The sequence below is a fragment of the Lissotriton vulgaris genome, chromosome 3_1, assembly GCF_964263255.1.
Source record: "Lissotriton vulgaris chromosome 3_1, aLisVul1.2, whole genome shotgun sequence".
Lineage (NCBI taxonomy): Eukaryota > Metazoa > Chordata > Amphibia > Caudata > Salamandridae > Lissotriton > Lissotriton vulgaris.
In genome coordinates this window covers 527,168,550-527,181,562 of record NC_141689.1, presented here as the reverse complement: position 1 = coordinate 527,181,562, position 13,013 = coordinate 527,168,550, and positions in this window count along the sequence as shown.

Genomic DNA, 13,013 nt, shown 5'->3' with positions numbered 1-13,013 from the left:
TTGTGAACATTCGCTTTTGTGTGGAACTTTTTTTAACTAACCCTGGCTACATGCATTTACAATACTGTTCACACTGTTTAAGCCCCATTCACTGTTAAAATAAGATCTCTTCCCACTCAATTGGCAGACATCTTCTAACAGTAATGCTGGAGTGCTTGCTTTTTAGGTCTCGCCTACACAGCGCGCATGTGCTGCATAGGGAGGACAAATGCAAAAAACAACAGGTGATGGACAGAATGCAGAACAATGTCATACATTCACCCCAGTACAGTGATCTGGGCCTAAATCCATCGTTTTTTTGCTCACCATGCCATTCCAGTTTGAACCCAGCCATATGCAAATCAGTCTTGACCCTGTGCCCCATGGGAACAGTCCAGCCCGAACTGCCAAGCCAGGTCCTCCCTGGACTGGAAACAAGCATCCAAGGACCGGTTTCGGGCTTTCAGCCCTCATCAGCCTGGACAGCTTGATTCCAGCGGCATGTAGAGCACGGGACTCACGTCTGAGCATACCCGTCTCACTCGGGGTGACAAATGCAAAAAACAACAGGTGATGGACAGAATGCAGAACAATGTCATACATTCACCCCAGTACAGAGATCTGGGCCTAAATCCGTCGTTTTTTTGCTCAACATGCCATTCCAGTTTGAACCCAGCCATATGCAAATCAGTCTTGACCCTGTGTAGTTCAGGCTGGACTGTTCCCATGAGGCACAGGGTCAAGGCTGATTTGCATATAGCCAGTGTCTGACCTAGGGTGGTGTGGAGTGCAAAAAAACAATGGATTTAGGCCCAAATCTTTGTACTGGGGTGAATGTAAGACATTGTTTTGCATTCTGTCCATCAACTGTGTTTTTTGCAATTTTCACCCCGAGTGGGCTTGGTATGCTCAGACGTGAGTCCCAGGCTCTCCACATCACTGGAGTCAAGCTATCCAGGCTGAAGAAGGCTGATAGCCAGAAACCGGTCCTTGGATGCTTGATTCCGGTCTAGGAAAGACATGGCTTGGTAGTTCGGGCTGGACTGCTCCCATGAGGCACAGGGTCAAGGCTGATTTGCATATAGCCAGTGTCTGACCTAGGGTGGTGTGGAGTGCAAAAAAACGATGGATTTAGGCCCAGATCTTTGTACTGGGGTGAATGTGAGACATTGTTCTGCATTCTGTCCACCAACTGTGTTTTTTGCATAGGGAGGAGACCTCTTGAAATCGGTTCGTTTTTTCGCTTAAAAATGTGCACATGTTGCATTGTCTTCAATGGCAACGTGTGCATGTTTGGCGAATCCCTCGCGGGAGCGAGCAGCGCCATGTGTTACCAATTAGTGCGCTCGCTCCCGCAAGACAAACGCTGCACGTCCCTGCTCTTGGCCGCACTCCCCCCACTTGTGAGTGCGTGCTTGTTTTGAACTTTGGCTAAGTGGCGTTGCTAGCACTGTCGTTCAACTCTGTTAGTTTGCATGGGTTTCTTGTCGAACTGCTCCTGTTGCTGATTTACGAAGAGTATATACTGAGGGTCCTTCCTAGCCCCCGCCTTCTTTCATGATGTCCTGCCAGTACCAGAATGTTAAAAGAATTTTAAAAAAAACGGCCTGGCCATTTATCTCCTTTTCTGAGGCTTTTAGCTGGCACTATCCTTTGTTTTTCTTCAATTGTTCCTTTGTTTTCATTCAGTTGTGGCACAATTTGTGTATCTTCGTCATCTGTATCCCTCTCTATCTGACTTGGTCCAGGTCTTTCTTCTGTTTCTTCCGCCTGGATACTAATCTGGCCTTGTTCAGGTATGTGCTGCAATTGACTTTGATTTGGTTTGTTTTCTTCTTTCTGAACACATTTATCTACATCTATCTGATCCTGCTCAGGTATCTCGATCTCTTGCTCTTCTTCTTCCTGAGCTCTGGCCCTTTTACCTATCTGTCCCTTCTCAGATTCTGGAACTGTGACAAGTATTTGGAATGTCTGAGTGTATTGATCTTTCCTTATCTGTTCCTCCTCAGAATGGAAAGGGGAAACCACTCGGTCCCCCCGAACGTATGGATGGGTGCCCCAATCCCCCAGGAAACCATTGTGGGCGGGGGGCGTGTTCCGGCTGGTATGCCCGAAGCGGCGTAGCCGGAGCACGCCCCTCCTGCCTAGAAGAAGTTGGCCTAGACACCCGCCCGGAAGTCTGTGCACGGATGGGCGTACTTGAGGCGGGCCCCCGCCCTCCCGCAGATGGATAAATAGCGTGGGAATCCAACGAAGCTTCCTCTTGTTCCTGTGCTCTGAAGGCTGCACCACTCGTCACTCGTGAGCCCTCAAGGGAACAAGCTGCATTTTTTGAGAACTTGTAATCCTTGTCTTTCTCTTTCAGTACCAAGGCGTGTGGGAGATCGAGTCACCTTTGCGAGTCAAGTCGGACGGAGTGATCGAAGACATGCCTGGCAAGAAATCCGGAAAGAGCTCCGAGATGGAAAGAATGCTGCGCACGTTGGTGAACCAAGTGGCGGTGATGGACCGAAAGTTGGGTAAAGTAGACCAGCTCGGTCGTGGCCTAGCGGCCATCAGGAAACAGGTGGAGGCCCAGAATGCCCTCGCGGGACGGCCTAAAAAGGTCATAGGACCGGCATTGCCGAACGTCACCCCAGGGGATAAGGGTAAGAAAAGGAAGGGGAGGGCAGGTCCCAGCGAGACCCCAGTCCCAGTAGTAACTCCACCGAGTCCCGTCGCGGACATTCCCGTCGCACCGGCGGCCAGCCCTGTACCAGGACCAGATGGGGGATTGCCAATTCCCGTGGTTATCACGCCACTGGGGGATGACCAGATGCCCCCAGAATTAGCACTTCAGTTAGCAGCGGTATTACCCTGGCTAAAGTAGGGAGCAGGGGGATCAGCGGCTGCGGGAGACCCGGCCAAAGAAGCCAGATTAATTATTGAGCAGTTGCGGCAGTCAAGGGATGCCGGGACAGCGAATGTACCTTCTATTTCCCCGCAGATGGCGACGGGGGTCACGGCTGACGGTCGGGAGAAGACAACGGACACAGCTGGGAGTTCGGCTGAAGCCGGTAAGAGAGCGTTGCCATTGGTGGGGGAGGGCCCGGTACCCTCAAGGCGGGAAAGTTTATCTCAACATATTCCCATGGTTACAAAAGAGATGGTGTGGGGAGACAAGTACATTAACATGTTTTCACTTTTGACCGACCATCGGGAGTTAGAATATGCAAAGACCCAGAAAGATCTCTGGCACCCCAGTGTATGGCGGGCCAAGATGGCGGAATTCAGGGTCGATGAGACCATGGTGAACTGGGTCAGGGCCTTTTCTATCTTCACGGCAATTATGGGAGAGCGTAAACCAGAAGTGTTGACTGACCTGGCATATTATCAGAACAGGATCATGAATTTCCATGCGATGTATGGGGGAAATGAATGGAAGGGTTATGATGTTGCCTTTAGAAAAGCAAAGGAGTTTAACCAGGCCTTGACATGGGATTGTTTGGATACAGTGTCATGGCATGCTCAGCTCTTGCCAGGACCGGCGGGTACTTCGGTGCCAAGCACGAGTGGCTCTGGGGGATTTCATCCAAAGCCGTCACAGCCCTTTCGGGCGAGCGCAGGGGGGGATTCCCAGCCCAGGTCTAGCGGGAATGGAGGCAAGCGAGGGGTTTGTTGGGGATTTAACAAAGGAACTTGTAACAGGCGTCAGGGAACGTGTAGGTTCCGGCACGCATACTCGGGCTGTGGGAATTCCTCACACCCGGAAACCAGTTGCCGATCTAAAGCCAATGGCGTGGGAGGAAAGGGGGGATCCAAGCAGGATTGATGCGGTGCCTCGGAAGCAAACATCTTCGCCCGTAGATATCTTGGCTTTGACCCCTTGGCTGAACCGATACCCTGATCATGCGTCCGCCGGGACTTTGAGGGATGGCTTTTTATATGGCTTCAGGATCCCAGCGGGCAATTTTCGGGGGAGCCCTTCCTGTAAAAACCAGCTGTCTATTCAACACAACCCAGTGGTGGCCGCCAAAAAGATAGCGAAAGAGGTTAGCTTGGGGCGAGTGGCAGGACCATTTGGCGGCCCACCAGTTGTGGAATTTGTGTGTTCCCCTTTAGGAGTGGTTCCGAAGAAAGACCCGGGGGAGTATAGACTCATCCACAATCTGTCTGCCCCTAGGGGGGCCTCAGTTAATGAAGCTATTGACCCCGAGGTATGTTCAGTGAAGTATGCATCGTTCGATGACGCAGTCGTACTTTTGAATCGCCTGGGCCCCGGTTCATTGTTAGCGAAATCAGACATTGAATCTGCATTCAGGTTACTCCTGGTACACCCTCAAGACCAGCGCCTGCTGGGATTCACGTTTCAGGGGAAATTCTACATGGATAAATGCATGCCCATGGGTTGTTCGATTTCATGTGCCTATTTTGAGATGTTTAGCTCCTTTTTAGGTTTTGCCTCGCCAAAAAGATGCGCTCTGCGCATCTTTTTTGCGCAGCAAAACCTAATGAGAACTGTAGTGTGGCTTTGGTTCGGCCCTCGTCATTGATTGGCTGGCTCCGTAAACGGAGCCTTGCCATTGGACGAGGGGCCTGTCCGTCAATGCCGGACCAGACACGGGGGCGTTCCCGAGATTCTTTGGCTTTTGCCGACGTCACGCGACGCCGGGAACGCCCCCGTGTCTGGTCCGGCATTGCCGGCACTTCTGCGTCTCTCCTGCCCCGTGACTGGCCGGCCGGCCAATCCTAGCGCGGCCGGCCGGAAGTGCCCGCCCCCCGCAACAAGAAGGAAGACGGCAAGAAGTATGGCGGCGCCCGCGGGGCTCCCGTGGCCTGGAGGGAACCCCGGGAGATGCGGAGGACGTTGCCGGTCTCCCATGCCGAAGAGGGAGACCGGAGAAGTGCCACAGAGATTGTCGACGTTGCCGGTCTCCCATGCCGAAGAGGGAGACCGGAGAAGTGCCGCCGTCGCAAGGTGCAGGTGAGTCGATTTTTTTTTTTTTTTTTTTCCCTCCTCTCTTCCCCTGCCTTCCTGCCCCAACCTCTCTCCCCCTGTCTCCTACCTTCACTCGTCGCTACGGGCCGCCGCTTAAGCGAGGTCGCTGCCGCCTTGTTACTAAAGAAACGCCTAAGTTGGCTGAGCCTGTGGTGCAGCAAGGAGCTCAGATGGTACTACGTGACTTCCTGTCCTGTCCACTTCTGCGGGTGCTAATGAGAGAGGTGCGTGCACTGCCCGTCTTTCAAAAGTGCGTGCTCAGGTTCACTTGCTGCCTCTCTCCCCCTGTCTCCTACCTTCACTCGTCGCTACGGGTCGCCGCTTAAGCGAGGTCGCTGCCGCCTTGTTACTAAAGAAACGCCTAAGTTGGCTGAGCCTGTGGTGCAGCAAGGAGCTCAGATGGTACTACGTGACTTCCTGTCCTGTCCACTTCTGCGGGTGCTAATGAGAGAGGTGCGTGCACTGCCCGTCTTTCAAAAGTGCGTGCTCAGGTTCACTTGCTGCCTGCCAAAAAAAAGTATTATGATTGCTACCTGGTCTTGCTTGACCCACGCCTGCTCGCGGTTCTACTCCTGCCTACTCTGTTCTTCCTGCTGCCTCCCAGGAAATTCGTGCTGCCTGCTCGGGTGCCTTGCTGCCTTCATAGCTATCTCTTCTAATTGATTGAAATATTTTGGTTGCCTTCTCTGTTAAACGTCACAAACTTCTCTCAGGTGTATCCAGGGATTCTTCTGGAATTGTTGCTGCCTGCTCTGGTTTCCAGTCTGCCTGTAAGGGTATCCTTGTTTGGACATTCGTGCTCTGCTACCCTTTGTGCCCGCTGTCTGCCATCTCTACTGCCCTCCCTGGTAGAGTGCCCTACTATCACAGCTCCCTGCTGTGGCACCCCCACTGCCTGCCCTGCTATTACTGTGGTCCCCCCTGTTACACCCCTTACATAATCAAGGACGCTGTCTTGGTCTATTGTCGCTGCTGCCTGCTCTGGTATACCTAACGGGACAACTTTGCTGCCTGCTATGAATCATACATAGCCTATGATACGCCCGCCTGTCCTTCTGACACCCCTCCTAGCTGTTCCGGTACTGGCTGCCTTTACTATGCTGCCATCTGCCTGCCCCAGCATCCTCATGATGGTACTACGTGACTTCCTGTCCTGAAGGGCGCAAGACTCCAGTCCTGGATTTATATTTAACAGCGCAGTGCATTCTGCTACTTGTAGTTTTTGAGTCAAACAGAGCTAACGGGCTGAGCTGTTACATTACAAAGGGCTGCAGGAAGAAAGCCAAGACTGGTGACATCGACTGTATGCAATCTGGCGCATTGATGCGCCTGCTAGGGTTTCCCTGCTGCTGACTGCAAGGTTACCCCGTGGACTGTCCTGGCATCACCGAGGCCTGCTCAGGTGTCCCTGAAGTGCTGACTGTGCAGCCTGCCGCAAACCGCACCTGCCAGGCACCTCTTGAAAGAACAGTTCTGGAGGTAGCCCATGCTCAGGAAAGGTGGGCCGAAGCCCATGGCCGCCCCCTCCCCCCTCATTACAATGCACCAGCCCCACACGCTGCACCTGCGGATAACAGAGCACCTTACCTGCAAAGCCTGAAGTCCGTGCCAGCTCTTCCTGTGACTGCTGCTCCTCCCTGTGCCTCCTGCACCTCCCGTGCCTGCTCCCTGTACCTCCTGTGATTTTTGCGCCTCTCTGTGCCTGGTCCTGGCGCCTCTGGGATCCCGAGGCTGCTACTTCACCTCCAGGCGCCTGGTCGCTGCACCCACTGAGGATGCTGCACGTCCTGTGCCCGCTCCTTGCACCCCTCGCGGTGTAAGCAAATAAAATTAAATTAAAAGCTTTTTATCATCTCTCTCCACGCCTTCTTAGTTGTTAGGCCAATGAGTCATCAGCAATATTATTCCTGGTGCAAGATTCTGAAACAACCCATCAGTCATCTACCATAAGTAACCAATGAAATATCGTTAACACATATGGTCACGGGATGCAGAGTGAGGGGTGACACAGGGGTGACCAATGGAAAAATGCAAACATGAGCACTGTTAAATGCTCGTTGTTTGTCACAGTAATGGAATCATGCATTGGTTCTGGCTTAGGGCCACGCATTCTCTCCTTGAGTCCCTCCCGCCGCGCTCTCTCAATCACATGCACGGCCTGGGTGTATATTATATGAAGATGGAGAGAAATATGAGCTGACACGTTTTATAAAGTACCATCATAGAGTTTCACCATTGTGAGCCACAATAAATGTGGCAGGGAGCTCTCCAACTTGCAGAGGTATCTGCCATTTTGCTAGGCTGCCAGGAGGAGATTTGGCAGCTGCACTTTTTTGGATTAGTGTTTTAGCCTCTGGCACCAAGGCTTACTCAGGTTTTCCTTCTTCCAGTCGACCTGGCCTGAGATGAGGACTTAAGCTGCATAGATCAAAAAGCAAGATTTCTTTTTAAAGTAAGAAGTATAAATATCCATCTATGTGGTATTTATGTAGTGTGAACCTAGCCGAAAGACAGCAGAACTTAGATGGGAACATTCAGTGACGTAGTACTTCAGGCATTCTCAAATGAATTCTCTCCACTGTAAAGTAAGTTTTGGTGAGGTCGACAAATTTCCCTTTCAACAGTTGCACATACAGTGGCGTCATTAAACAAATGCCCCAGGTGCCCCTGGCCCAGGAGATTAGATGCGGACCACTGATTATGCTTTCAAGGCTGGTGACAATATCAAATAGTGCAATAAACCATTACTCATTGACAAAACACTTGGGGCCTGATTTACTAACATTGCACGTCATGGTTGCACCTTTTTATGCCCCATCAATGACGCAAAATGCTTGTAGATATTTACAAAGCTGCGCAAGGGGCAATTGGCGCTGCTGTACGTGGCTTTGTAAAATAAAAGTAACGCAATGCAGTGTCTTGCGTAGTACTGCGTCACATTTCATTCTGAGAGGCGTTCCGTGGGTGGAATACAGGCGTTCTCATGCATCCACTCATGGATTCCACGCAATCCTAGATTTAAAAGGTTTGTAAACCTGGAACTGCGTGAAATCTCTGTGCCGCCCAGAGGATGGTGTAACGAGAGAAAAAATGCTTTTCTCCTCGCTCGTTTCTCTTTCTATGTGCACCTCAAGCAATTGTTTTTCTCCTTATAACGCAGGCCTCAGTGTTGAGCTTTCATGTATCAACCTGTTGTATTGTGGGAGATGTAGTCTTGGCCAGTTTCAATTAAACAAACGGGACCAAGATACCGGTTAACAGGAAACGTACAGGGCATAACATTCATTAGTCATGAAGACAGCTTGTACCTCTAAAAATCCGGAAACCCTGCATGCGAATATGATGTTACGTTAAATGCACTTGAATCGCACAATCCCAACCTTTCAGGATCCGCGTGCCCTGTCCGGCTCGCCCATTCACTGGCGTGAATGCGGTTGTGTGTAGAAATGTGTCCCTCAGAGAGGCGGGCAGGCTGGGAGCAGACTGGTATGTGCATTGCTTGGTGGTGGGTTATAGTCAGGGAACAAATCCTAAAAAAATAAGTGGGGATGCAGAGTGCAGAGTGCAGAGTGCAGAGTGCAGAGTGCAGAGTGCAGAGTGCAGCGTGTCAAAAGCAATGCCAATAGCTCTAACTTTAACAAAGGCAAAACCATTGCATTGTAAATGCTTGTTGGAATGGGTGTTCACAGAGGCCACAGGGCATAGACAGGTGATGCACTATTTGGATGATTTCCTCTTTCTGGGCCCAGCGGGCACTCAGGACTGTGCGCAGGCATTGCAGGACTTCTGCATGCTCATGCTGGGTTTTGGGGTCCCATTGGCGCCAGGTAAGACGGTGGGGCCATCTACCTCACTCGAGTTTCTGGGTATAGAATTAGACTCGGAGGAGGGGTGTTTCCGTCTGCCGGTTGAGAAGGTGGCCAAGTTTAGGGCTTCCCTGGTACAATGTCTCCGAAAAGAGAAGGTGACCCTACACCAGTTGCAACAGACAGTGGGTCCGCTTAACTTTGCCTTAAGAGTGATGCCGATGGCTCGCCCTTTCTCTCGTTCCATAGCACAGGCTATGGTGGGCCTTAAAGAGGGACACCACCGCACTAGACTGTCGGCAAAGGTTCGCCAGGACATGCTAATTTGGTTGGCATTTCTGGAGGATTTCAACGGTCGAGTGGTGTGGAACAAACCCCCAGCCTCGTCGGGGGAACAAGGATTGTGGACCGACTCGGCGGGGAGCGTGGGGTTTGACGCAATCTTTGGAAACCGGTGGTCGGCACAAACATGGCCGGCGTGGTGGCACACAAGCGGCCTAACAGGTAACATTAGTTTCTTGGAGCTATTCCCCATCTGGGTGGCTCTGATGGCATGGCCAGAAGACTTTAAGGACCGCTCAGTAGTGTTTTGGTAGGATAACATGACAGTGGTCGAGTGCATTAATCACCAGGCTGCACGCTGCAAATGGATCTTACGACTGTTGAAAGTAATTGTATTGCGATGCATGAGATTGAATGTACAGTTCAGGGCAAGGCATGTGCCGGGTGTACTGAATAATGCAGCTGACGCACTCTCTCGTTCAAATATGCAGGCTTTCAGGGGTTATCTACCCACAGCGGAACTAGTGGTGGCACCTTTCCCTGAAGCACTATGGCAGATCGGTGCCCCGGACTACAAGACCTCGTGGCAGCCAGTTTAGCGCCCAGGACGAGGAAAGCCTATGAAGGAGCGTTCCATTCATACTGCGCCTTTCTGGGGCCGGTAGGGGAGCATAGATGGGGGCGGGAAGAGTCCTTGCTCCAATTTCTGGTGGCACTTCATAAGGAAGGCCGGTCGGCGGTGACCGCCAACAGGTATAGGGCCGCCATATCATTTATGGCACAGCTCCACGGGATACGGGACCCGACAAACTCCTTCTTAGTCAGGAAGGCTCTCCGCGGCTGGCAGCGCCTGGAGGGTCGCAGACAGGATAACAGGCACCCGATTGGGTTGGATAGGTTGTCCACATTACTAGCGAAACTGGAGGAGACATGCTCCTCGCGCAGTGAGGTAATACTGTTCCGAGCAGCTTTCGCATTGGCATTCTATGGGGCCATGCGGGTAAGTGAACTAGTGGCTGGGAATAAGAAGGATGTGGAGGGAGGTCTACGCAGGGATCACGTCCAAGTAAAGGGCAATTCTCTGCTGATCTTGATAGCCACGTCCAAAACAGACCAGGAGGCGTTGGGGAGTAGTGTGGTGTTGCAGCGCGCTCGGGGGAACCCCGGTTGTCCAGTAGGGCATGTGGAGGCCTACATAAAACAGAGGTTGACAACATGGGGGGGGCCATGCTTAGACACGAAGACGGCACCCCGTTGACAAGATTTCAATTTCGGAGGGTGCTGGCAATTACGATTGCAGCGCAGGCTTGAACCCGTGTGATTTTGGTACCCACTCATTCAGAATAGGGGCCGCTACAGAAGCTACGGCTCGGGGTATGCAGACAGAGGAGGTGAAATAGTTAGGCCGTTGGTCCTCAAATTGTTTCAAGAGGTATGTGCGCCTGCACATGTTGTAAAAAGACTGATGAAATGCACTCACGCTTGTTGTCTTTTGTTTGGATTACAGTTTCTCAAGCCTGTTACGCGGGGCGGAAATTGAGATCGGCCCAACACCAGCTGACCAGCGGGAAGGGATCACCGAATGGAGATCAAGTGGTCTGGGTCGTGGGCCACTCATATGTGAGGCGTGCCAGGGACATATTCAGAGCAGGTGACGCGATCCACGCATCTGAGGAATATGGGTTCAGAGTGACCTTCCATGGGAAGGGAGGCCTCTGTATTGACCAATTGCAAAATTTTGTGGAGGAACTTTTAGGGCGGCACAGGTCACCGCCATCTGTAATCATAGTGCATGTGGGAGGCAATGGCTTGGTGAGACTGGGAAGACGGGTGTTAGTTGAGCACATATTGTCTGCAGTTAGCTGGTTGGCCAAGAGGCTCCCTGGGTGCACGAACGCCTGGTCCCACATGATTCCCAGGAGAATATGGCGGGGGGTTTGTTTATGTCAGCGTTGAACCACTCGGTAAAGAGGGTCAACAACAAGATTGAGAAACTGTTTTGCTCCGCTCATCTCCAAAGCATTCCCCATGGGTGTATTAGGGGGGATCACTATTATTTGAATGATGGGGTGCATCTGTCCAGGGCGGGGAATGACTTACTCATAGGAGACTTTGTAGCTTGGCTAGTGGGCTTGAGGAGGCATGACCTTTAGGAGGTGTGGGGGGCCGGATAGTCGGTCAACTATCCGGCCTGTGGCGGTAAGGTCATGGTCGGTGAGCAGTGATTTCAAGGTCCCTAGGGGGGGCGCCACCCATTATGGATGGGAGCGCCCGGAGGAGGTGGCCATTGGCCCCTCCCACGGGGGGCAGCACCCACTGCAGATGGGTCGCCCAGGGGGAGACGGCCATAGGCCCCTCCCAGGGGGAGACGGCTATGGGTCGCCTAGGGGGAGACGGCCATAGGCCCCTCCCACAAATTTCCCAGGGGCCGGATATCCGCTCCGGCGGAAGAGAGTGTGGGGAAGGGGGGGAGTCCACGCTGTCCTTCTTACGGATACCTCGCACGGGAACTCGGACGACCTTAAGATGGCGTCGAGTGAAAGGGGGCCCCCACGACAAGGGAAGTTACAGTTGGCTGCGAGGATAAAGTCCTCTGCGCATGTGCCACTCACACCGTGAGGGCGGGAAGTTGGTGATAGGGATCTGACACCGGTTAAGACCTTGCCGTTGGCCCTTAATGCTAGGTTGTACAAATTCTAAAATGTAATGCATTTTCAGGATGCTAGACTCGGCTAGGAAACCTTTGTATTAGAGATTTGTTAAGGTTAGCCCAAAAAACCTGTCTTCATCAAAATGTATTTAAAGTTGAATTTGTACATGATTCAGGAAACGTTTTAATTTAAAGTTTTAAATTTTGTTTCATATTTTAATAAATACGTCCGGGGGGGTCGTGAGGCCCCCCCGCCTTCCAAAAGTTTAAACCTGTGTCTGTCTCCTCCCATGGGGAATTGGTGTTGGGAGGGGTGGCGGGCATCTCGGCCCATATGGAAAGGGGAGACCACTCGGTCCCCCCGAACGTATGGATGGGTGCCCCGATCCCCCGGGAAACCATTGGAGGCGGGGGGCGTGTTCCGGCTGGTATGCCCGAAGCGGCGTAGCCGGAGCACGCCCCTCCCGCCCAGAAGAGGTTGGCCTAGACACCCGCCCGGAAGTCCGTGCACGGATGGCGTACTTGAGGCAGGCCCCCGCCCTCCCGCAGATGGATAAATAGCGCGGGAATACAACAAAGCTTCCTCTTGTTTCTGTGCTCTGAAGGCTGCACCACTCGTCGCTCGTGAGCCCTTAAGGGAACAAGCTGCATTTTTTTACCCACCCGCCAGCCCCTTGTTGCAAATTTTGTGTAATAAAGTAATTTTCTCGACGATTAATTTGATGTATTAAAAAGGTACAGTCAATTTTTGCATCATGAATGTTGCATGGAATACTTGCTTGTAGGCCTTTTTTCCTTTGTAGAAACGTAAAGGAATGGATTCATTAAAGATTGTGTTTTTGCTTTAGGACTTTTTTCCCTTTGTAGCAATGTCAAAGTCGGTGATTGTCAAACTGTTACAGATTTAGGCATAATTTTCTTTCCTTAGTAGGTAAAACAACTGTCGTATTTATTTTGGTCGGGCGGTGAGGTCATGATCGGTGAGCAGTGATGTCAAGGTCCCTAGGGGGGGCGCCACCCATTATGGATGGGAGCGCCTGGGGGGAGGCGGCCATTGGCCCCTCCCACGGGGGGGCGGCACCCACTACGGATGGGTCGCCCAGGGGGAGACGGCCATAGGCCCCTCCCAGGGGGAGACGGCTATATGCCCCTCCCACGAATTTCCCGGGGGACGGATATCCGCTCCGGCGGAAGAGAGTGTGGGGAAGGGGGGGAGTCCACGCTGTCCTTCTTACGGATACCTCGCACGGGAACTCAGACGACCTTAAGATGGCGTCGAGTGAAAGGGGGCCCCCACGACAAGGGAAGTTACAGT